Source organism: Plectropomus leopardus, chromosome 9 (assembly GCF_026936395.1).
Source record: "Plectropomus leopardus strain MGB_pleo_1.0 chromosome 9, ASM2693639v1, whole genome shotgun sequence".
NCBI lineage: Eukaryota > Metazoa > Chordata > Actinopteri > Perciformes > Serranidae > Plectropomus > Plectropomus leopardus.
The window spans coordinates 2,594,684-2,618,642 of NC_142184.1; the positions used below are offsets into that span (position 1 = coordinate 2,594,684).

Consider the following 23,959-nt stretch of genomic DNA (forward strand, 5'->3'; position numbering starts at 1 on the left):
TGTAACTTCAACTCTTATTGCTCTTTTAATTTTCTGCTTATCATTTAAAAAGAACAATTTTGCATCAATTAAAGTTTTCAGCTGAGACTTGTGGATGTGGAACAATGCATCGCTTCTGCTAATCAGAGGTGACATTAGCATGCACGCCGTCGTTACGAGACATAATTAACATTTCAGAAGCCATTAATTTTCTTCTAACCTTGTTAGTCGTTAGAGAGCTGGACTTTGATCAGAGGCGGAGGGAACATCCACTCTGTGTGTGTGTGTGTGTGTGTGTGTGTGTGTGTGTGTGTGTGAACAAGAAACAAAAAGGGAAACACAGACGACACTGTGGTTTAACCCGACAGAGGTTTTCTGCAAACGCTCACAGTTGAAGGAGAATTCATCACGTCTGTGCAGGGATGAGTCTGAAGCCTCAGCGTGTTGTTTGGTGTGCAGGCGCTCAGCCTGTCAGAGCGCCGAGGATGTTGATGCATGATGGATTTGAGTTGCTGTGCAGTTGAGCTGTAATGTGAAGAATTAATTCAGTGTGTTGCAACTAGAAACAACTTCTTACTTCTGTTTATTCTGCAGACATGACATCTCCGTCTCTCTTGGAGGAGAGAGACTCTTTTCCATGTAAAAGGTTGTTCTTGGGGAGTTTTTTCACATCTAAACCAAATAATTACTGTTACAATAGATGTCAAATATTGTACAGGTGTGAGTGGGTTTTTCATAATCTTCAAATTGTGCAAATTAAAATTGCTGATATAAAATATGCCTGACTGAAACATGTCAATTTAGAAAAACTCCTGTTTATTGTAAAAAGGTTTTTATGCTCACATAAGGAGATATTTCAGGCAATTTGAGAAAGCCATATTTCACAATACTGCAATGGGAACACTTTTTCTTGGTCTTATAGGTCACATGATGTACAACAAAGAGTCCAAGAGTTGCTATAAGGTGTTATTGCATCGCAGACCTCTTCAAAAGTTGAGGAGATCGTCCCAAAGTTTTGAATCCACAAGTCCTCTGTGAAATTGTGTACCATTACCCAGAAATCCCTCATACGTGGCCACTCCCACGTGTAGAGCTGAGCAGGTGGATGCAGGAGATAACAGGCAACAGGAACTCAAAGAAATAACCTTAATTCAAGGTGCAGTCAAGACAAAACTAATTAGAAGACAGGCGTGCAGAAGCTTGGAGCTCCTTTAATTTTGCAAATTTGTTGTGTACTTGTTCATATCATGACAACGTTTTTCAGGAAGAAAACCGAGGAGTCAACGAAGTGGACAAGTGTGACAAGGGGATGAAGTGCAGGTGGAGAGAGGAGCTGAGAAGCTCAGGTGAGGAGGAGAAGGTGATTTGGCGGAGAACAGACAGGTGAGCTAATTGGCTGGGAAACTCTCTGGAGCAGGGAGGACTAACGAGGCTGATGCAGGGCAGCTGTGGAGGTCAGCAGATGAGGGAGAAGCAGCGCAGAAACACAGGAGGGAAAATACGAATGGAAAACCCCCAAAACACAATCAACTTATTAACCCTTAAGACCTATTTTAGTATTACACACACTCACCAACATGTGTCCTAATCATAAATATCAAATATGCATTAATTTTCAGAATTTTGTTTTGTTGGCATGCCACTATACATAAAAAAAAAAAAAACAACACAAAAATGTTTTATTTTAAATAAACTACATGCTAAGTAGATTTTGATATGAATCACAGCGTGGTATTTGTCAATGATTTGCAACACTGATTACGACAGTGCACCTGTTACACCTCACGCCTACGTGGCCTTGGATTGGCAACAATGACGGTTAGTCTGCAATAGAAATAACCCGCTTTTGAACACACATTATCATGCTTCTTGAATGTTATCGCCAGAGCAGAAGTCACAGAACATCACTCAACGGAAACGCAGTCATCTCGCAACTGTGTTTCATCGACATTTCGAAAAGATCACACAAGTTTTGTGCAAATCTGCAATGGAAACCTGCCTATTTTAAACCCTCTAAAGGGAAAATGTGACTTTTGGCTTAGTTAATAACATTCACTTCTTCACTGACTTTTTGTTCTGAATGTGTAAATGGGATCTTTTAGGCAAATTCATATTACACACCATGATGGATCTTTCTCTCTTTGGCCTCCCTCCCCCTGACATTTCCCTGCAGGTGAACAAAAAACCACAAGACAACAATAAATAAGAAATTTATCATCAGTCATCACGAGGAATCAGTCTGATATGATAAATAGATATAAATTATGTCAGTGCATCTGACAGCCTTAAGCCTCCTGCAGACTGTGAGATTTTTGCAATTTTATAAATTTAGTGCAGCTATATTGTTATAATAATGTGACAATATAGTTCAATAAATAATTATTTTTTAATTTCTTAATCATTTTAAAACAGATGTTTTTCAAAGAACCCTTTTCTTATGTCAGGGGAATTTTGTTTCTTTTGTTCTTCTCTATAATTATTTCCGAACTCTTTTACTTCCATCTGTTTAAATAAGCATTAAGTACTCAGCTGGGTGTTAATGGACGCTTAAAAACTAAAAGGTCAAACATTTTTCCTTTTTTCAGTATTTTGATGGTCTCATGAAAAGAGGAAGTGAGCACATGCGGCTAAAAACTGCAGGTTCTCGGCTTCATTTTAATGTCTAATTTTTGTGGATTTGAAAGAAATCCAGTAGCCACACCGGCTTTTATCTCGATGCTCCCACATAAAGTCAACTGTCAGCCCGCCGCCTGCTGAGCGCCGACTCGCTGGAGGCGACTGCAGAATGGAGCAATTAATAAGTTATACATGATAACATATCGCAGATGCACCAAAATGTGGATCGGGCTTTTTTTTTCACAAAATAATAATGAGCAACTTCAGGTGGCGTAATTTTGTTTCCATGGCATATTTGTGTTTCATCTTTTATTTGTGCATGGATATATTTGTGTGCATACATAACTAGAGACTTGTGTTTTGGTTGCATGTCTGTTTTTTTCTTGTGCGATATGAGCATATGCAAGTCATGAGGACAGATTTCCATCTATCACATTTTCCTGCTATGCTACAGAATGGACTCCCTGACTGATTTCCTTATTCCTGCAGCACACTGATTGCTTTGAAGCCACCAATCTCTCTCTTTTTTTTCGCTCCATCTGAAGTTTGCTGTCCTTGTAGTCCTGATTGAGACGCTCCAGGCTGATTTGTAATATTTCACGTACAGCTCCTGGAGCGTCTGACTCACAGAAATAACCTCAGGTCCCCCCTGAGCGAGAAGAGCACCAGCATGTATGTGTGTGTTCTTAGAAAGCTGGATTCAGACTTTTAATCGTTGATTTGCATCTGCAGCTACTGCAAAGTCCAGCCCAGCTGCCTAAAACAAAATGTTAGCATTATTACATTCTGCAAACCACAAATATGTTAAATTCATATTTGAAAAAGAAAAAAAAAAGATCTTGCGTTGATTGCTGCAAAGAAGAGCATCACTATCCTCTGTAAATCTGATCACCCTCCTACATAATTAATTGTCAGGCTACATCCAATTAGATAGAAATTCATTTCAACATATGATGCAAGAGTTAGCTTTTTTTAAAAAAAATATTCCAACCACGTATTGATTTTATGGCAAGATGGGCAGTTTCTGATACTTTTCACTTAATCATTTTTGCAATCACTGGTGCCATGGGGTAGAGGATGGTTGTGGAGGGCAGAGCTTTGGTGAGCACAAAAAAGTGGGCACAATGATGAAGTTTTATTTTTCTCTTTGGGAACTAAATGCCAAAAAAAAGGAGGCGTGTCACCTGTCGGTGAGACATTTGCTGATCTGCAAATGTGTTTGAGACCAACGAATAACAAAACCAGTTGCTCTAGCGAGTCATTGCTGTGTTTTCTTGCAGCTTTTTAAGCACCAAACGTAGATGTATTGTTGTGACTTGTAACTATTTTTGTCACAGTCGCTCCTCCGTGAGTCTGCGTGCAACATCTGTCTGCATGTGTTTGGGGTTTTTTTTACTGTCTCTGTTTGAGTGCCTGATGTGTTTTCTGGTTTTGTTTGACTGCTTGTTCCCCCCTCCCCCTCTCTGACCCCCCTGCTGTCAGCACACCTGATCCCCGTCTGCAATCAGCACATTGATCCCCCAATCAGTCCATCTTCCCTTCACCACAAAAACTGTGAACTGTTGTGCCACACGTGATCGGTTGTGCCCTGCCTCAAGCTCCCCCACAGTTTCACGTCTTTTTGCCAGCAAATCTTAGATTGTTTAGTTTCTCTGTGTACTTGCCAGGGACTCACAGCAGTTCTTCTCTCTCCAGGAGATCCAGCCAAGCACCACGCAGTGTGTGCCAGGCTGCCTGCCAGCTCTGCTTCTCCCTCGACCAAGCCCTCCATCTCTGGACAACATCCCAGACCCCCTCTGCCAAGACCCCAGCTCACCTCACTTGACCCCAGCTGTCAATTTACTATGAAGCAAGAAATGTGTCTGTCATGTCCTCAGTGTACCTTTAAAAGCATTCATGCAATCTACTTCACATTAGATCGGTGTATCCCAAAGATGTGCCTTTCCAAATTAGGTGCATGTTGGATGCCTGGATACGTTCAATATTAACTTTAAATAAACAAGCGATCAGCCTCTGTAGACAGGTTTCCATTAACCCTCAAATTGCACAAACTGAAACTGCAAATATAAAATGCATCTAATGGAAACACATCAATTTTCAATAAAGCATTTCCCACAAAAAGTTTTACACTCACATGAGGTGGTATTTCAGATTTGATTTTCGATTTGAAAAGACCATATTTTGCAAAACTGCAATTGCACTTTTTAGTCTTTTCTTGGTCACATGATGCTATGGCTATGTGCCCATCAGTAGGAACTGGCTCCCTCATGATGCAGCAGGAGCTACAAGAGCTGTTATTGCATCACATAACTTGGAGAAGGTTGAGCGGATGATCGGGAAGTTATGAATCCACAATTCCTCTGTGAAATCGTGGACTATCAGCCCCCCGAAATCCCTCATATGTGACCACTCCCACATATAAGGGGCTTGTCTTTTTGCAATTTTGTTGTGTGCTTGTTCATATGATGACAAATTTCTTCAAGAACAAAACCAAGACTTCAACAAAGTGGACAGGTCCAAAAAGGGAGTAAAGTGCAGGTGGAGCTGAGAAGCTCAGGTGAGGAGAAGGTGATTTGCTGGAGAACAGACAGGTGAGCTAATTGGCTGGGAAACTCTCTGGAGCAGGGAGGGACTATCGAGGCTGATGCAGGGCAGCTGTGGAGGTCAGCAGACGAGGGAGAAGCAGCACAGAAACACAGGAGGGTTGTTTTTTTACAAACGCCTTCCTGCTTGTTCTGCTCTGATAGAAGCAAGAAAGCAGCTGTTCTGCACTGCTATATTGCTGCTTGTTTGCCTAAACCTAGCTACATAATGACAAAGTTTCAATGAATCTAGTGCATTAAAATGTGCAAATGCTTATTGTGGTGATTTTGTTGGACAATAGAAAACCTAACGGGGAGTAGGACTCTGATTATGATTTTTTTTTTGGGCTGTATAGACAAAGGACTCCAATACTGAGTCACCTCTTCCCTGATCTGTCTGTCAACAAGGAGCACCTGATAACCTCCTTCTCCTCACAGCGTGCTCACTCTTTCTGTTTTCGTCAGGATTTACGTTTATTCTTCAGTAGATTCAAAGTATCCCAATTATATCCAAAAGAAGACGGTACATTCGCTGTGAGTGGCTAAACTCAGAATAAAATGAGCCATATTAAACAGAGTCTCGGCTTTAGTCTTACGTCTGTTTGGCCTTCTGTTGATTCTTGAGAGCTCGGATATCCGCCATCCACGGTCACTTGTTGTCTAGGAGGCTCATGTGAGACGGGAAGAAGACCCTCAGGTAAATACATCATAAAAGGCAACAGGCAGCAGAGGAGGAGAGGAGACAAAAAAGGGATAAAACTCAACACTTTGTTGCTTGTTTGGCAGCTTCTTCAGGTGCTCAGAGGACTGTTTTGTATTGTGATGCATACTTCACCTCCAAAGGGACTGTGAGGAGAAGAGCGTTTTGTTTCCTGCTTACGTCGCCACCGCTGCAGGGCTTGGAGAGATGACAGAGAGGGATGCTTGAGGGAAACATTTGAGCTCTTGGCAAAGCCTCAAAGATGTGTTGTTGAATAGGTTTACAGCTGAGCCACTTATGACTGTCATGTTTTGTTTCCGAGGCCCCGGAGCTCACGGTTTAGACACCGTGTACCGAGCCGGCGAGGCAAGAGATCTACTTTATGCAAGATTAACTGTTGTGATGATAGCATTTTATTTTTTTTCTTTTAAGTGGTTTTAATTCATTAATTATTGCAGGAAGCCTGAAAAAGTGGCAAGTTTATGACATATATGACCTTTTCATGTTCTCTGTTTTTTGAAGCATATCAAATCTGTGTGGTGTCATTCAAATGATAAATAACACAGTCAACTTGCTTTGATTTGACAGCAGAAAACCTCTTAAATTTAGTGAAACACAAACAAACATTAACCCTTTAAAACCTGGATCAACATCAGTTTTCTTGTTTTCTTCAGATGCTCTTCAGAAGCTTTTTGACTCATTGAAACCTCAGCAAATTTGTAGTATTTTTTTCAATAAGGGGAAAAGGCAATGACCAACTTGACAAGAAATATTATTTTTTTTTATTATTTTTTATATTTAAAAGAGAAAAGAAAATTATCAAAACATAGGGAAAAAATGTCCACAAAACTTTATTTCTAATTATAATAAATTTATATTTAAGATTATGTCACAGAAAAAATATAACATATAAAATAATACACTTTTTAGGTCATTTTCTTGTTTGTTTTTCTTTTTGACTTTTTTTCTTTTCTTTTTTTTTTGCTTATTTTCAGGTGATTTTCTTTTAACTTTTTTTAATATCTTGCAGATTTTTGGGACAGGTATTGTCAAGTTGACTGTTGCCTCTTCCCTGTGTTTTTGAAGGAACTCAAATCAAACCAATCTTTTCAGGTTTCAAAGGGTTAAAAGGGCAGGCACAATCATTTCACTCAAAGGCAGATGCAATTTTGTATAATCTGTATATCAGCGGACGACATCTTTCTAACTTGGGAGATACGCACAAACTGAAGAGTCGTAAACTAAGAGAGAGACTTGAAGGAAACACTAAAGTGACCTTTGCAGATGCTAAAAAAGAAAAAAAGAAATTAAAGATTAAGGATTAATTTCAAAGTTCCTCTGTCGCCGGCACGCTCATCGACACAAAAGCCACTCAGATGAAAGGTAATGAGAGAAGTCTCACATCTCAAATAAAGATGTAAAATCAGATAAGACCAACCTTACTGAGGCCCAGCGGGAAATTTTGGTAAGATGTGCCCCTAACGATTTCACTCACTTACTTCAGATTTGATCCAGGTTATTTTTCAGGGGAAAATTAAAATAATAACCACCATATCTTCATCTTAAAGCTGCTGCTCATTTAATTATTGATGAATGATGACACGTGCTGTGATTTAAGTTTAAAATACTGTAATCATCAGGCTCAGTTGAAATGTAGAGTATCATCTGCATAGCTCTGATATTTAATGTTACATCTATTTTGTACATTGATATCTTTATTTTGAGTCTGATATTTTAATGAGTAATTGCTGCATTTTCAGGGACTTTTTTGGCTCCAAATGGTGATGTTTTTAGCAGCCTGTCTGCGTTTTTTCCAGTGTGGATAGTTTCATGAAATGTTTTTTTTGTATCAAGACTGCTAACTAACTGCTTTTTTTGGGATTGTGCCACCAAACTAGGTTTTTCTGTGAGCTAATGGGCGCACAAAAAAAAACAGGTATTTAAAGAAAAACTTGATCTTTTCTCAAATCATAAGCAGTGGGGGTTATTTTGTGACAAACCTAAACATGTTAGGCACGGCATTGTTTGAATAAAGTTTCAAAGCCTCTTTATTTTAACATGCAGATGAAACGTTTCTGTGGTTTGCACAAACATACAATGCAAACATCTTTATGGCGACAAGGTTTGCAGTCTGTATCACAAGAACCAGATATTCACATTTTTACATAAAGTCATTTGAGCAAAAAAAAGGGTAGGGAATCTTAATCTCTTACATCATTTCATTTATCACCAAGAGAAGAAACAGCAGTGAATGAATTATGCAAATATGTGTCTTCATCCCAGTCCTGCCTGATTGTGTATATCCATTGAGTTTGCGTCATTGTCGGTCATATCTCTCCATCAGAGCTGCTTTATCACATAATGCTGAATTTACCAGATGTCTCTCCAGGCCTGACATCAAACAAACATGATCCTTTTACTGCTCCACACTTCTGGAGAAGCTGTTAACTGGTTCAAAGGCCCCCCGCTGTGAGGGGTAAGTACAGTACTTAGCAGGAGGCCAAAGCAGAGGCAGCAACATGGAAGAAAAATAGAGATGAATTATTTTTCAATGACCTCTGTGGAAACGGGCTGCACTTTAAATGGACCACAGTGCAGCAGACATGCATCCTCATGCTTTTCTTTCTGAATGTGATTCTTGTAACACTGTGGTGCACCAAGTTTCTTTTCAGTATTATTAAAAAAGCGAATTTGTATATCAGGAGAAAATAAAAAAAACAATATGGCACCTGTAGCACACCAGAGAGCACACAGCTCTCAAAAGGATGACGCAGCTTTAGTGACATAAAGCGTATCAAGTGAATTTGTTGTGGATTTTTTGGATTGTTTTTCTTAATCTATGGCTCAGCAGGAAATATGTTTTTCCTATATGATGTTTTTTAAAGGCAGTTGTGAGTCATACAAGAATGTGTATATAAATATAACCCCACGGTGACTTTGTCCTCATCCACTGTGAACGAATCAAGACCACAAAGCAGCTCACGCTGTCAGTGAACAAGAGAAGTCAAGGTGCAGCGGGCGGGGTGCAGAGCACAGCAGCAACTCTGCCAAAAAGTAAAGAAGCAGTGCTTCTCTGGAGCTGATGTTTGAAAATGGAGCAGCGGTGGATTCAGTCACAGCGTGCACGCCTCGCCTCGTCTCCACCATGTGTGAGGGATTGTTGGCACATACCATATTATGCTGCAAGTGTATTTTGGATTTAAGACTTACCTGTAGTTCAATTTTTATTTTAACTCAAATGATTTCAGTTGGCATTATGACTAAAATCAGCATTTTCTTTTGAAAAGAGGCTGAGGCAGATAAACGTGTCACATGGTGCCGCTCTGTCAGTGACCCCCTGCGTCTACTTTGGACGTTTTAGGTTTCCTCCATCCTTCAGCGTCAGGTGTTTATACTCTGGGATGCTGTTACCATGATGTCAACAAATGCACATGGTGGGATGAAGCAGCACGGTCCTTATGTTTACACAACGGCGTAGACCATCAGGATGGTTAGATCTGCTTATGTTTAGGCAAATGAAGCACATGATAACGTGTAGAAAAAACCCCACACACATCTACATGGTAAGAGAACTCTGACTTTGGTATTTTTGTTGCTCGCCTCCTGTGTCCCCAGCACAGAAACAAAGTGTATAGAAGTGGACCAAGAGACAGAGCCCCACCTCTATCTCCTGAACTCCAAACGCCGATCAAACGGTAACACTAGGTAGAGCTGATCGGATAAAAACTACAGCTAAAATGTCTTCAGAAACATATTTAAATGGCCTGTTTAGCTTCAATGGTGAGAGTTTGTGAACACCGTACACCTTACCTGTGCCTCTTCTGCTTAAATCTAACCTTCCGTGATTTATTGTGGCTTGTTTTTCATTACAGTAACAGCCTGCGTCAAACGTAAGGACCATGCTGCTTTCTGCGTACTGTGACATCACGGTAACAGGTTGCATCATCGCTCCATGTGCGTTAATTGACATCATAGTAACTGCATCCCGCAGCGTAAACAGCTGACACAGAAGGAAACCTAAAACGTCATGATAGACGCAGAAGCTCACTGACAGAGCGGCACCATGTGGCGAGTTGGTGAGAGAACGTGTTGGGTGTTTAATTTCCCGCAGGAATGACACTGCAGCCTGTTTCGCTGCTCCGGGCTGGAACAGCACACTCAGTACTGAACCAGTTTCAAAAATAATTGTTCCTTTTAGTCACTTAGACACAAAAATATGGGAAAATATGGAACCATGGACAGTGCCACAGCATCATTTTTAGTATTGCACTAATGTTTTCTAAACTCTACAGTGCCGAGCTGTTTTAGGAAATGAAATGATTTCCATCTCTAGTTTGAACAAGGACTAAAATCCACAGACAGGATGGGCAAAGTAGAAAGTTTTGAATGAAATCACACGTTTGGTTTTCGTCTTTTCATACACTTTGTTGACAGTGAGGAAAATATTATTCTTTACTGTGCAAACTTGGTTATGTTTTGTCTATTCGAGCTTAATTATTATTATTTAACATTAAACTTTTTAAGGGCTTCTATGGTGAAAGATGCTCTCACATTTACACTTTTTTTTTCACTTGAAAACTTTTTCTGATCCTAAGAAAGCTCTCGTTAAGGTAATCATGTTTAATGCTTATTGCATCTTCAAACTCATAATTACCACACATTCCTATTTAAGGAGCTGCCAATCATTCCTACATTCCTGCATAATTATGCTGCATTATAAAATTCTAACAAGCTTATATAGACATCTCCAGTGCATAACTCAAGTGTTTGCCATAAGTGCGTGAGTGTCTGTCACAGTCCCTATGTTTCACATACACTGATGAGGCCATATGTGGGCTGCAGATTTCCATATTAAATAGCAAAATGCGGTTTTTGGCTACAGAGCTTCTTAAAGTGCGATTTTCTTAGTAATGAATGTCTTTGCAAAGTGAATGCAGCTGTATGTCTGTGAGGCTTTCAAATGTTCCCACAAGTGAGTGATGAAATACTAGAGGCTGTTTGTCTTGAAAATGTCAACCTTTCCAAACAGAGGAAGAATGTTTTTTTTCACAACAGTGACTTGAGTTTTTTGGACCAGATTTGCTGGATCTGAGCACGAAAAATACTAAGGTGAATAAGTCAGGATGTCATGTAGTTTACTGACAGTATGATTAATAGCACCCTAATGAGTCGTTCGTGTCACTGCATGTGACAAACACAAACCCCATACACAATACACATAACTACAGTTATTGTGTGTTGGGTTTCAAGCACTATCAAAACAAAACACACTTTGAATTAAAATAGTGTAGCACTTCATTAACAGTTTGCACAGTCTTAGTGTCGACCAACACATGGCCTGCAGTCTTATCATAAGCTGTTCATTATATTCGGGAAAAATAGTGCAGTGCATTGATACTAATCAGGGCTTAAAATTTTCCTGATGAATCGAGATGTGTCTCATAATTCAGTGGCAATTAATTCAGTGTATCCTCATACATCAGTCTGTATGCTATGCATATACAACAGTTTTTATATCTAATTAAGTAGCACTCCATGAATGATACTGCATACTCAACATTATGTTATGCATTTAATGTAAAATTAGTTCAGGTTTAGGAAAGTAAAGTTACATAATTAATCTTAGGTTACCATATAATCATACATATTGAAATGATAAAACTTAGAAAAATCAAAAGCAAGTATGACTATCAGTCTGAATCTATCAATTTAAGACGGATCTTCTCACTGTGAAGATAAAGTAGCTGTATGTGACTGTTGACTTTTCTAGGTTGGCACTGATGAGGAATCTCTGTTACGTTTACTCTGACAGCTTAAAAAAGCTTGTGTGCTTTGCGTCGGGAGATTTCAGTTACAGCACTGTTGTCTTTGTGAGAGATGCAAAACCTGAATGACAGACAAAGATGCTTTGGTTTGTTGAGGAAGACAAAAATTCTGTCACAACATTTCATGTATTACAAATCACCTTTCAAAAGAATTCATGCGGTGCAATTATATTTTGGTGCATATCATTTCCTAGGAAACATATCAAATAACTACTGAACAGTAGTTCATTCTTGCCCTTGGACATGATAGTTTGTCTAAATAATCTTAACTTCCATGCACTTACAATCTTCATCAGTGCATGAAATGCTTTTAATCAGTGTTTCTTACCAAACCACTATTTTAATGAACATTACATTACATTATATAACTCAGCATGTGTGTGTTTATCATCCCAGCAAATAAATACAACGAATCTGCCACACATTCTAACTGGGGGTGGGTGTATCGATACAAAAATATCGATACACCACATTTTCGTTTTAAAGATTGATCCGAGAGTCAATTGAATTAATACCAAAAAAAAGGGGGAGGGGGGGGGGTTAGTTTCTCTCTTCTACATTGTACCATTGCAGGTTTTATTATGTCTGAGGGTTTTATCATTTCGTTTTGTCTTTTATGTGTTTTGATGTGAGGCAATTGGTGCATTCAATTTCTTTCTTGTAAAGCACGTTGGGTTGCATTTCTTGTATGAAAAGTGCTATACAAATAAAGTTTATTATAATAATAATAATTATTGTAGCTATTTGTATATCAAGAGTAAAACTATGTAAGCAAACAATGTTCTGCTGTCATGAAATTTGATCTTAAGCGTTGGTTATTGTTACATTTTCAAACTTTTATTGGTCATTATTAGCTATCACTTTAGCAGACTGGTTATTCACCTCAAAAATCTCGACACACACTGTTTTCTTTAATAAAGAGTATCATATCGTGTCGACATCAGCAATTTTTGGCCTTGTAATACTTGATATTGGATCCAAACAAAATGTTATGGAATCGACCACCCATGGTGTTAACATGTCAAAGATCATAGTCTTCAGTTCTGGTTAAAACCTGAATGTTTTGAATTCAACTACATTTTTATTGTTGCTGTATTGTTCGTTGTGCCGTACTGAACAGCTTTATATTAAAATGTGTTTATGATGTTCTTATCCACTTATGTTTGCAGTTGGGGAGTGCAAAATATTAGAATACCTCTCAGTATAATAGAGTCCAGTCCAACACCACAGCAAACTTCAGCGTAAATATTAAAGATAGATGTTTTTTTAAATTGAGTTAAGCAATGTATCCTCATACAATGGTTAGTATGGAATCTAACCTATTAGCGTCAAATGAATGACAAAATACATACTTAATGTAAAGTTACATACTTGATGTTGAGTTTTATAGGTTCAGGAAAAGACTCCTGTTGACAAACTATCATAAAATTTGGTCTCCTGGGGTAAAGTCCTGTGTTGTTCGACCCATGCAGCACTCCAACTTGCCTTTATACAAGATTTTGGTATTTATATAACCTTATTATTTGCTCTTGTTTGCACAATGGTCATGTGATCGCCACCCTCTGGATTACATGGGTTTTATACACAAATCATGATTACTTCTGTACAAATTGTAGAGCACGACTTTTTAAATCAAAAGTAAACATTATTACCTTTGCAAGGGTAGTTTTGTAGGATAGTTTAGTTCGGAGGGTTTGCCAGACAAATTGAAAACTTAAAATATATTCAGTGCAGTTTGAACAATATGAAGCTACTGAAAAATCTGTATCTTACAATATTTACAGCATAATTACGATTTCTCTTCGATATACACAAACACAGTGTATCTCTACTTGTTTTGCAAAATATCTTCACACCGCCTACAGCGATCTAATTACTGTAATTATGCTTTATGTACTGCATTTTTACATAATTTTAGTTATGAAAGAATAAAAAATCTTAATGAGACATCTCTTTAAATTTAAGAGAGTCTGTGAGCCATAAAGTCAGCAAACAAACATTTGAGACAAGTATTGCAACGTCTGTGATGAGTTTTATTTTTGTCTGTGGCCTGCGGGAGCTTCAGAGGCTGTCAGGATTATAAAGCAAACTGGCACTCGTTATGCAAATCACGATTATATCAGACACATGCAGCCAATTAGTCTAAATGTGTTGTCACATAAAAATGTCCGTATCTCTCCAGCGTTCATGAGCAGAAACCCTGTATTATCAATATCACTTTTATTAACATGTCAATGTGTCAACATGTCAGCGTAAAATTATTTTTTAATGGTCTTTCCATTTTTTTAATTGATCACTTCATACAATGCTGCATTCATGTGATGTCAGAATGTGTGTGTGAATGGGTGAATGTGAGTGAAAGCTTTGAGTGGTCGAGAAAAGCGCTTTACAAGCGTAATTCCATTTACTATCTATTGACAACAGATATAATATTCTGTCAATGTAAATTTTATTAGGCCTAGGTTCCTTCGCAATAATCATATATGGTGGATATTTTTTGAAACAGGACAATACAACAATGGAAAAGGCCAAACGAAGGAACGGTTCACTAAATAACACTGACTGAAGCTATCCTGAAGATGTGTGATCATCACACACAGTCTGGTGATTTCAGGGTTTTTGTATCGTCGCTCTGCATGTGCTTCATCTTGTGTCTGTTCATAACAACACCAGAAAAAGGGCTGCATCCCAGGGAAGATATGAAAATAATCAAACAATAATGTCTTATGAGCAGTAACTTTAAATTGAACATGAAGAGCTGCGGTGTGAACTTGGTGTAAGTGCGGACACTTGAGCACTCAAACAAGCATCACATGTATTAAATGTGAGATATTAAATGGAGCTGAAAGCCTCTCAGACTGCTGCGGGACACTTCCGTCATCTAATGGTAATTATTCCAGCTTTTATCAGCGAATGAAAGACGCACTGCTGTGCACAGGGCAGCTACAGCCCACGACTGAAAATAAGTTTAAATGCAACAAATATGGGAGCCTGAAATATGAGAAGTGCTTTTAATTTATCTTGTCGACAGGTGGTTAATTGCTCAGCATGGACGATATGATTAGGAAGGACTGTAAACATTTTTGTCTTAGATGAGAACATATAGCCGACCTCTTTAATGAGTTTAGTTGAGTGTCTGAATGTACTGATTCAATAGCACAGGGAGAATAATATCAGCAATCACTTTTAATGTTTTTTCATTTATTTCTCTGCTGGAATTACTTAAATAATTTCACATTTTGAACATGGTTGTTGTGTAGATTGGAAGCTGTGCACTGTCTCGAAATTTGGTCTCTGGCCACAAATCGGTGCCCTGTTTGTTGAAAACATTTTGTGCACTCTGCCTACACACAGATTGCAAACTGTGGCGCTGTCATGTTTCACAACAGATTGCTGCCTGCATTTTACAGGTTCATTTTCAAGTCGTAAGAGCTATTTCAACTATTTCACAGATCAGCGAAAACAGCCACGCGGTGCACTCAAACACAGAGAGAACCATGGAAATGAACTGGATCAAAAGGGCTGGATGCTTGAAGATTGGGCTTAGAGAAACCACCACAGGGCCTGAGCAGGAAACTGAAGAAAACAGGCTTCAGCAGAGCTGTGGGAGTGCCTGCGGCTGAGGTTTAGAGTGAGAAAGATGCAGAAGCAGGTTTTGATAAAGGGACAGTATACACAGACCGATAAAACAAAAGTGAAGGACTGAGCAGCTCTTAGACTGCAGAGTCGGCCTGCTGAGGGCCCCAAGAGCTAAAGCAAACACACTTGGATCCCATAGTTGATGTGAACCTTGGAGCCTGAATCCAATGTCACAAATGATGCCTGCTGACCTTTCAGTTGTTTCTTAAAAGTCCAGCAGGCTTAATGAAAGCACACAGGTAGAAATCACATGGCTGCAAGAGGCTTGTTAATAAACAGCTCCAGTAATTTTCTCATAAGCTCCAGAAAAACAAGTGGTGGCAGAAGTTTGAGCACCAAAACTAGATGCAAATATGTGTTATCATATTTGGAATTTAGCTGATTTGTGACATTATCTTTACATGCATGTGTATTAGTTCAGACACACCTAAAAAAAGCATAAACACTGTGGTTTATTTTTACTTAGTGGTTTGCATTGTATTTTTTAAGAATGGTGTCCTGATGCAAGAAACAGAGAAGCAGGCCTGCATTCTACAAAAACAGAAATTTCTAGGACTGTACTGTAAATTCGGCAAAGATGCAATCACACTTTCAGCCTCAAGCCTGAAACACTTACACACACGCACGCACACACGCACACACACACACACACACACACACACACGTCAATGTCTATAACAGGGGACTATAATTCTTTACTATCCAAGTGGGAACTTTTATACAAAACTAGAACTGAAAGGTGACTTGCAGCACACACACACACACACACACACACACAGTTTTATATACACACCTGATTATTAGCTACTGTACAACAGAAGCTTCTGCTTCTGTTGTACAGTAGCTAATAATCAGAGTGATTCATATTGTGGTCATGTTCACAGGACAGACTTCACTGACCCTCTAATGCTGAGGTTTTCAAACTGTCAGATGCGCCTCCTCAGGGGATGGAGGAGTTGAAGGGAGGTCATGGAGATGGAGACGTGAGGTGAAGATACTGTACTGACCATGTCAGCAGTTGCAGCAGTGACTGTGACACACACCTCATGGAGGCAATAAAGGTTACTTAAACCCTATTGCCACAACTTGTCTAAACTCTGACTCCTTCTTGGAGTCATAATTCCATCAAATCTGAACATAACAACAATAATTTCAGCGTGACATATACTTTCTGATGTCCACTGTGTAGAAATGTCCAGAAATCTGCCAAAATATAAGCCTTATCAAACTACTGGCTTTATACATTTCTGTCAGGGAGATAAATTTCCTTGCAGTGGCTGCAGTAAGGACTACAAACCACCATGGCATCCAGTTAAAGACTACAAAACCAAGCAAGCAGGTCAGTCAGGACAGTGATTGCTGCCCAGCTGACACAGATCAGCTAATTGGCCCAGTGAGGGAGTTAATAGGGAGGAGAGGTGAATATGGGAGACAGACAATGATTGATCTGGACAGAGAAAAACAGAGCTTTGCTTTAACTAAGAAGACAGTGATTACGTATTGTGATTTAAATACCTGCTTTTTTGGTTTACTCTCTGTCTGCAAGAATTAAGTTGCCCAGTTAAAAAAGACTGATTTTAATTTGGAAAGCAATGCATGACTTTATTCATTTCCTGCACCCACACCTCTAAAGCTTTCAGAGAAAGGCTCCCGACCTCTCGAGACATCACAGTATCATATCGATAAACCAGTGGTTGACGTCACAGTGGCTACGTTCATTATTAATACACTCTATGGTCATAAAGCAAAATCTTGGAAATTTAAGTGTTTTTTACCCAATTAAGATGTTCAACCAATGATCAGGGGATACATATAGTGAACACTTAAACTGATATTGATTTTTTTAGGTGGTTTACAGCTAATCAATAAAGGCTTAGTTTGCTGAGCGCCGTTTGGTTATATGTACATGGAGCAGCAGTTCTCTGCCCTGGAGTTATTGTAAATGAACAGTTGTGATTGTGATTGTGATTGGGTTGATATCGTAGACTGGATCAATAATATAGGTTTATAGAAACTAGCTGAAAGGGGGCAGATCTCCAGCTGCTGTGGAGGAGTCGGACAGACGTCATCAATAAATGGATTCTCCCCCACTGCTACTGAGACAAGGACAGTAGTCCAGTTAAATGGCCTAATCAAGGTGTAACCGCAGCTCCACTAAACTGTGCATATAAACATACTGTCCTCCATTTTTATTCCCATCCTTTACTCCTCTCTTTCATCCTCTGCCTCTGCTCACGTCTCCTCTTCACCCCTTATATTCCTCTCTCATCTCTTTCTCTTTATCCTCTGATCTCATTTGCACTCTGACCTCTTCCCAATCACCTCTCGTCGTCCCTCCTCCTCCCTTCTTTGTTATTGCCTGCTCTCACTCTGCACTCGCTCTCGCTCTCCCCTTCTCTCACTCTGCTCTCGCTCTTCTCCTGCTCTTGCTGTCACACAGCCTCACATCACTCCTCCTCTCACCTCTCCAGGTGCATCTCTTTCTGTGCTTTCTCATCATTTATAATCTCACCTAGTCAGTCACCTAACTTCGCTCTCCTTCACTTTACCCTCATCTCTTTCGTCATTTCTTCTATTTTCCAAAATTTGCTACCATTTCCTGGCTGGGCACTGCTCTGCAATCCCCCGGGTACTTTTCGTGTCTTCCCAAGCATCTTTCTTCAGACTATAAGCTCGGGTAAAAACACCTTCAATAGGCTGGAATCAGGGAGTCTGAATTGCACATCTCTAATCTCTCACAGCAGGAGAGGAGGATTTATTTGATGTGAAGGAACATCTTCTACTAACAACTATATTTTTTGTCATTTAACACTGCAGGTGATAACTTTTATCAAATAAATCTAAAATATAACTTGAAAATGTCCTATTTGCAAAAGCTGTCACTATGTCTAGGCAGTATAGTATATGTTAAAGATTTCCTGTGAAAAACCTCAAGTTTCTCTGCTTCCCTGTGCAAATAATAGTATTTCAGCCCATTCTCATTTTGAACTCTCAAAATACCGCCACTTTAACGGTGCTGTTGGCGTGGGTTTGCAACACCAAGACACCTTGCATCCGTATGATACACTGCTTGACCGCATCAGGTGGAAAGCAGCTGGACAGAACCGATCATGGTGTTATTATACGTTAGTGGAAGGCGAGATGGCGCCTGCCACATGCGCATAATACAGACAGACGGCGTCACTTGATAACGCGACTGGACAGAACCTGCCGTATGCACATGAAATGCGTCAGGATGGCATCAGGTCAAAACGCTGCCATTGACGACTTGATGTAAGGAGCACAACGGTGCCTATAGGACAGGAGAGGCTGTAGATGGGTCCAACAAACTATGGACTTTCGTACAGGAGTCAGGTGTTTGCTTCACGTCTGAATGTGATGTTTTTTATCTACACCTTACCATGTGCTTCCTTTCCCTGAACCTAACCGTACGTGCCAACGTGCATTTGTTCATCCCAGCATTGGTTGCTATGTGGTTTTGTTTTCTAAACATAACCACATGCAGCGCAATCCCACCATATGGCATCCCGCAACATAAATAGCTGATGCAGAAGGATACCTAAAACGTAATCCACACACAGAATACCGCTGCAAAAGGCAACATGTGACGAGTTGAGATGGCAACCGGTTGGACATGCTGATGTTTATCAGCACTCTTGGATGCTTTTTATTCACTCAAATTAATTATTCAGAACTAACTGTTGTAGAATGATTAAAAACAACCACTGCCACTTCATGAAAGTTTTTATGTTTCACTTTGAAGCTTAAAGGAGATTTTTTAATCATTATTTTGTTCACAGCGCTTAGATTTTATTGGAAATACTTTATGACCTCAACTTCTTTTTACTACTGTGAATTTAATGACTGAAAGTATACTAAAATCCCCACAAAACCCTGCAGACAAATTGAACAGGTTATTAAATTCTTTGAACTAAAGACCTTACGTGTCAGCTCCTCTTTTGTCATTTACTTTTTGGCTTCGTCACTGCAGCCAATTACAGCTTCAGTCAAACACAAGCAGCTCTCTGAACAAAATAAATAGTTTTGTGTGCTTGAGGGAGAGAGCCAAAGACAGAATGAATGTCTCTGCGTGTGTGTGTGTGTGTGTGTGTGTGTGTGTGTGTGTGTGTGTTTGAAGTTAGAAGCCTGAATCCTCAAAGTCATTACCGTATGACCAAACAGACCTCCGTGGTTCTTCTTCTCTGCTCTGAACATGTGACACGCAGCCAGCCCAATGACGGCATTATTCACTCTCCATTCAATCAATTTCTTTTTAAATTTCAATCTGTGTCAGTTTTTCCAAGCTACACAAGCTGTCATATCTGATTTATTCAAAGTGGTTTTCTGTTTTTTTTTTCTCTGCTTTTTTCCATTAGATGTGTAGTTGCTGCTTAATTTTATGCAAAAGGTATTTAGTTGACACTTTTCCCCAGCCTGTCAGATCCTGAAAACACACAGTAATTAATGGTGCAATCACCCGTTAAAGCAAGTATGCCTTAACCTGTAGATGTGGTGCTACTGTCTGTCTGATGGAAGCTCATTTTCATCATGTAACACACACATTTACATTTTATAAAGCCACAAATTTAAACATATTAAAGAGCAGCACCACTTGAGTGAAAGGCTGTTTGCAAAGCTTCACTAAACACTATGAGTTTGAGGTGATAAAAAACCTGTGTCAACTGCAAAGTCAATTGGACTTAATTCGCCACATTCGCCAAACGTTAGGGTTGTAAGTGGGTTTTTTGTGGCGTGTTTGTTTGACCAATCCACCAGTGCCTTGTCCCCCCTTTGCAGACTCTTTCTGTGAACTTGATCTGCATCCAACATAACAAAAGAACCTTACTAACTTTGCATTTGCATTGTTGTCATGATTTTGCAAAGACTGGGGAACTTTCAGGGTCACTTTTTGCAGGATTAGCTTCAAAATAGAGAAAAAGTGGATAGAAACTGCTGCAACCCTTGAAATCCCCAGTGAGTAGGTTATACACGGTAGCTAACTATTCTGTTTTCATTTATGTATTCATGCTTGCAAATATAACTTTTTTAATCTGTTGTTTGTTTCCTCTCTAAATGTAAGGACACATGCAGACTCATGCATCATTTTGTAAGTGAAGCGAGTACTTTTGGTGTCCAGCAGCGTCCACATGCTATCAGTTATATCTGCCTGTGTATGCGCAGTGAATGCAAAGTTGTATACCAAATGTAGAAAACCCTAAAGCTGACAGTCTGATTGATGTTGTTTGTGAAGAAAATAGGTTTTCCCAAAGCTATCTGAGAGGGGGATTGCAAGAGCCGCTGTCTATAGATCCAATATGAATACGAGATTAACCCCTGTAACCTTTCAGCCTTCAGCCGTGTGCCGGTTCCACATAAATCCTTCACAACACAGGTAGTGCAACCATAAATCCCGAAATGCTCCTACATATCAAGGACATGTGGTGATTTGTACCACTAAAGCAGAGTTATGTTTCCAGAATACATATTGGATGCAACTTTTCTTTTTCCAGTAAAATTTAGCATCATATTACAGATTGGAAGCTGGCGTTTGTGGTGTGGTCAAGCCTCTTTTATGTTTGAGATCATGCAACAGTATGAAAAATATTCATCAAACTTATAATTTTGTCACAGTAATTGGTTTGTGTTTTTCTTGTGCTGCTGCTGATTGTCACTGGTTGTTTTTTTAACACTGACAATAAAGATCTGTATCTTATCTTTTTATAACTTAGGCATGGCTCCCCTCACTGTCAGGTGCTGTTCGATTAACAGAAAAGAGAGGGAGTGAGAAAAGAAACTCACTCACAGACGTGTGAAACAACCTTTCCGGCCACAGCAGGTGTGCACTGCTGTAATTTATGAAAGGCATGCTTACAGCCTGAGTGCATGTCACCAGCAATTAAATCAACATTTGCCAAAACACGACAGCAAATTACCGAAAAAAACCTCCTTATCAATGTGAAATAATTATTTTGAATTGAAGACGCAGTCATTCATAAAAGCATTAACAGCTTGAGTTTGAGTGTTTTGAGACCCTCTAATTGACAACTAACAAAACTCCAGTTTGCAGAAGCCAGTGTGTCACCACTGTGATATTTTCTTGGAGTATTTATAAACTCACACTGAATAATGCGATTTGCTTCTACCGTCTAAGATGGGCTGATACACACATTGAATCTGCATACACTTGTGCAGATCTCATTGTGAGACTGCTGCTGTTATGACCTACGTCTACTGACCAACCAATACTTACTCTGAGCTCTTGTTGCCGAACAGGTGTGCCAAGTTGGCTTCCTTTCCTTAGACACCTAGACGTTCACATTCATGTTTTATGTTTTACATTTTTCTCTGACCAGCACAGCAGCACTGGTGTTTTGTTCGTGGGTGATGTCATCGCGCAGTCTGCATCATACTTGATGTCATAGCCAAGTTTTATTAAAAAAACCTGTTGCAGAGTGGAGCTTGTACTAAATTTATAAGATTCAAGAAATCTCACAATCTGGAGGCTTAACACAGATTTAACACATTTGTAACCAAAGTTTAACTGAAATATATCTGTTAAATGCATAAAATAGTCTATAACTTGAACCTGTGAAAAATGGGCGCAAAAACAAAGGTGTTATATGAATGGAGAAAAGGCTTTCTGAAGAGATCTTGGGGACTATAGCAACCTGTTTAGCTGAGTAAAGATCTGTCCTTGTGTCACAGTTGTTAACGAGGAGCAAGAGCGTCACATGTTGTTGGTATCACACAATTAGCCGCGCTCTCAAAACAGCTTCTCTAATCGTCTTCCAGCAGAATGAATCAACGCCTATCAGCTCAAAGACAACAAACCTGAAAGAGTAAAAAACAGGGAGTGAAGCACACTGATTGGCTTTTGTGCAAACAATTTCCCTTAGAAACAAGCAGTGCTCTGTTCCTCCTCCCTCTCCTCTGTCCTTTTTAATGAGCCAATGGCAACTAAATGACACATTTGTATCTGTACAAATAAGGACCGCAACTCTGAAAACCATCGCTCTGTCACAACAAACTGACACGGTGGTTGTTGAAGAGGCCAGTCAGCTGTCACCCTGCAGGCAATTAAAATGACCTCACGTGTAATTTTGGTCCATTTAAACTGCAATAATATTCACACAAATACACAGCTGTTAATGGATTTATTTCTCTTTGCAGTAAAAGAGAAACGTATCACAAAGTGCATATAAAAATGATCGCCGCTCTGACCAACCCAGTATGTTGATTTGATTGAGGCTGTCAGATCTTCACTTGTTCTATTTCTATGGCTGGTACACAGCACAGTACCTGTGTCAGCGTTGAGGTTTTTTCCGGGTTCTTCAGCAGGTTAATTGTTAATTGCTTTCAAACTTGCAGACTAATTTCATCGATGTTTGATGTTTTTTCAGCTGCTTGGGCGGAGATGGACAGTATTTTGTGGCAGTCCAACTTTTCAATCAGTGAAAAGGCTGAAATCAGCTTGTTCTCCCAGAGATGGAGCCTACAAATACCCACAACTAGTGCAGTCATTTAAACTTGGAGTCATGCTGATTGTAACCTTAACCATATTAGAAAAGCCATAACTTTTTTCTTTTTTTCTGTGTCCCAAACCTTTAAAGTCTATGAAGTCAGCATTTTAAGTGCATGTTTAAAAAAATATTAAAAATTAAATGACTAAAAAAAAAATCACATATTGTTTAAAACTATTTGCTATATGTCAAGCATATGTCATTTCTTTTAAAATAAATGTTAAAAACCAAGGAGGCTTGATGCTGGAGGCAGGACGAGAACAATATAAATCTATTCAGTTATAAATCTATTCATAAATATATTTCTAAATCTATTCATACATCTATTTCTAAATCTATTCATACATCTATTTAGAAAACTATTCATATATCTATTTATAAACCCTGAGCTAGAAGAACTGTCAAGAACTTCATTATACTAATTTGGGAGTTAGCTAACATGGTGGTAGACCAGATAAAGACATCAAATACAGATCTTAATTTCTTAGCCATCATTTCATCATTTCAGTCTTATTTTTTTTACATTTGTGTATCTAAAGAGAATTTGAAATTGAGTCTCGCGGGTTTGAAGAGTGCTCGAACATGATCCCATGTGGGTTTGACGAGGTTAGCCTGAGGTTAGGATTTAAAACTAATTTTGATAGTTGTCTGTCTTTAATCCCCAAACTATGTTTGGTCATTTTTTTCTTTTCATCATGAAAAAACCCTAAAAACTCTGTGTTCTCTGATATCTGAAGGAGAAACGTTTGCCGTCCTAGTAGTTTTTGGATTAAGATTTGTTTGTGGTTCCAAAAATGTCTTTGTTTTCTTCCTAATAGGCCACGTTCAGTAATTCCCAGTTGGAAATGCATCATGATCTAATTCCTTCACCACAGATAGAGAAAAACTCTTTGAACATGTGACCCCAAACAACATTACACTGGCTTCAAGTTCCTTTTTCAGGGTTCTGACAGAATGTGAGATCAGAAAGCAGAAAATGAGGACACAGAGACTTTGTTGTGGAAACAGACAGTCAATACACACACACACACACACACACACACACAAACACTCGTCTAAGGAAGTTTGGACCCCACCAGTGTCAGATCATAGACAGCT

General features: G+C 39.2%; 1 long non-coding RNA gene across 1 annotated transcript; it reads left to right on the forward strand.

The window, feature by feature from the left end:
* The first annotated feature begins 1,037 nt into the window (after window positions 1-1,037).
* LOC148188635 (uncharacterized) lies at window positions 1,038-4,704 on the forward strand. The gene is made up of 3 exons (XR_015777324.1): window positions 1,038-1,135; window positions 1,244-1,325; window positions 4,291-4,704. It is a non-coding gene; the product is annotated as an uncharacterized LOC148188635 (long non-coding RNA).
* Window positions 4,705-23,959: the final 19,255 nt, after the last annotated feature.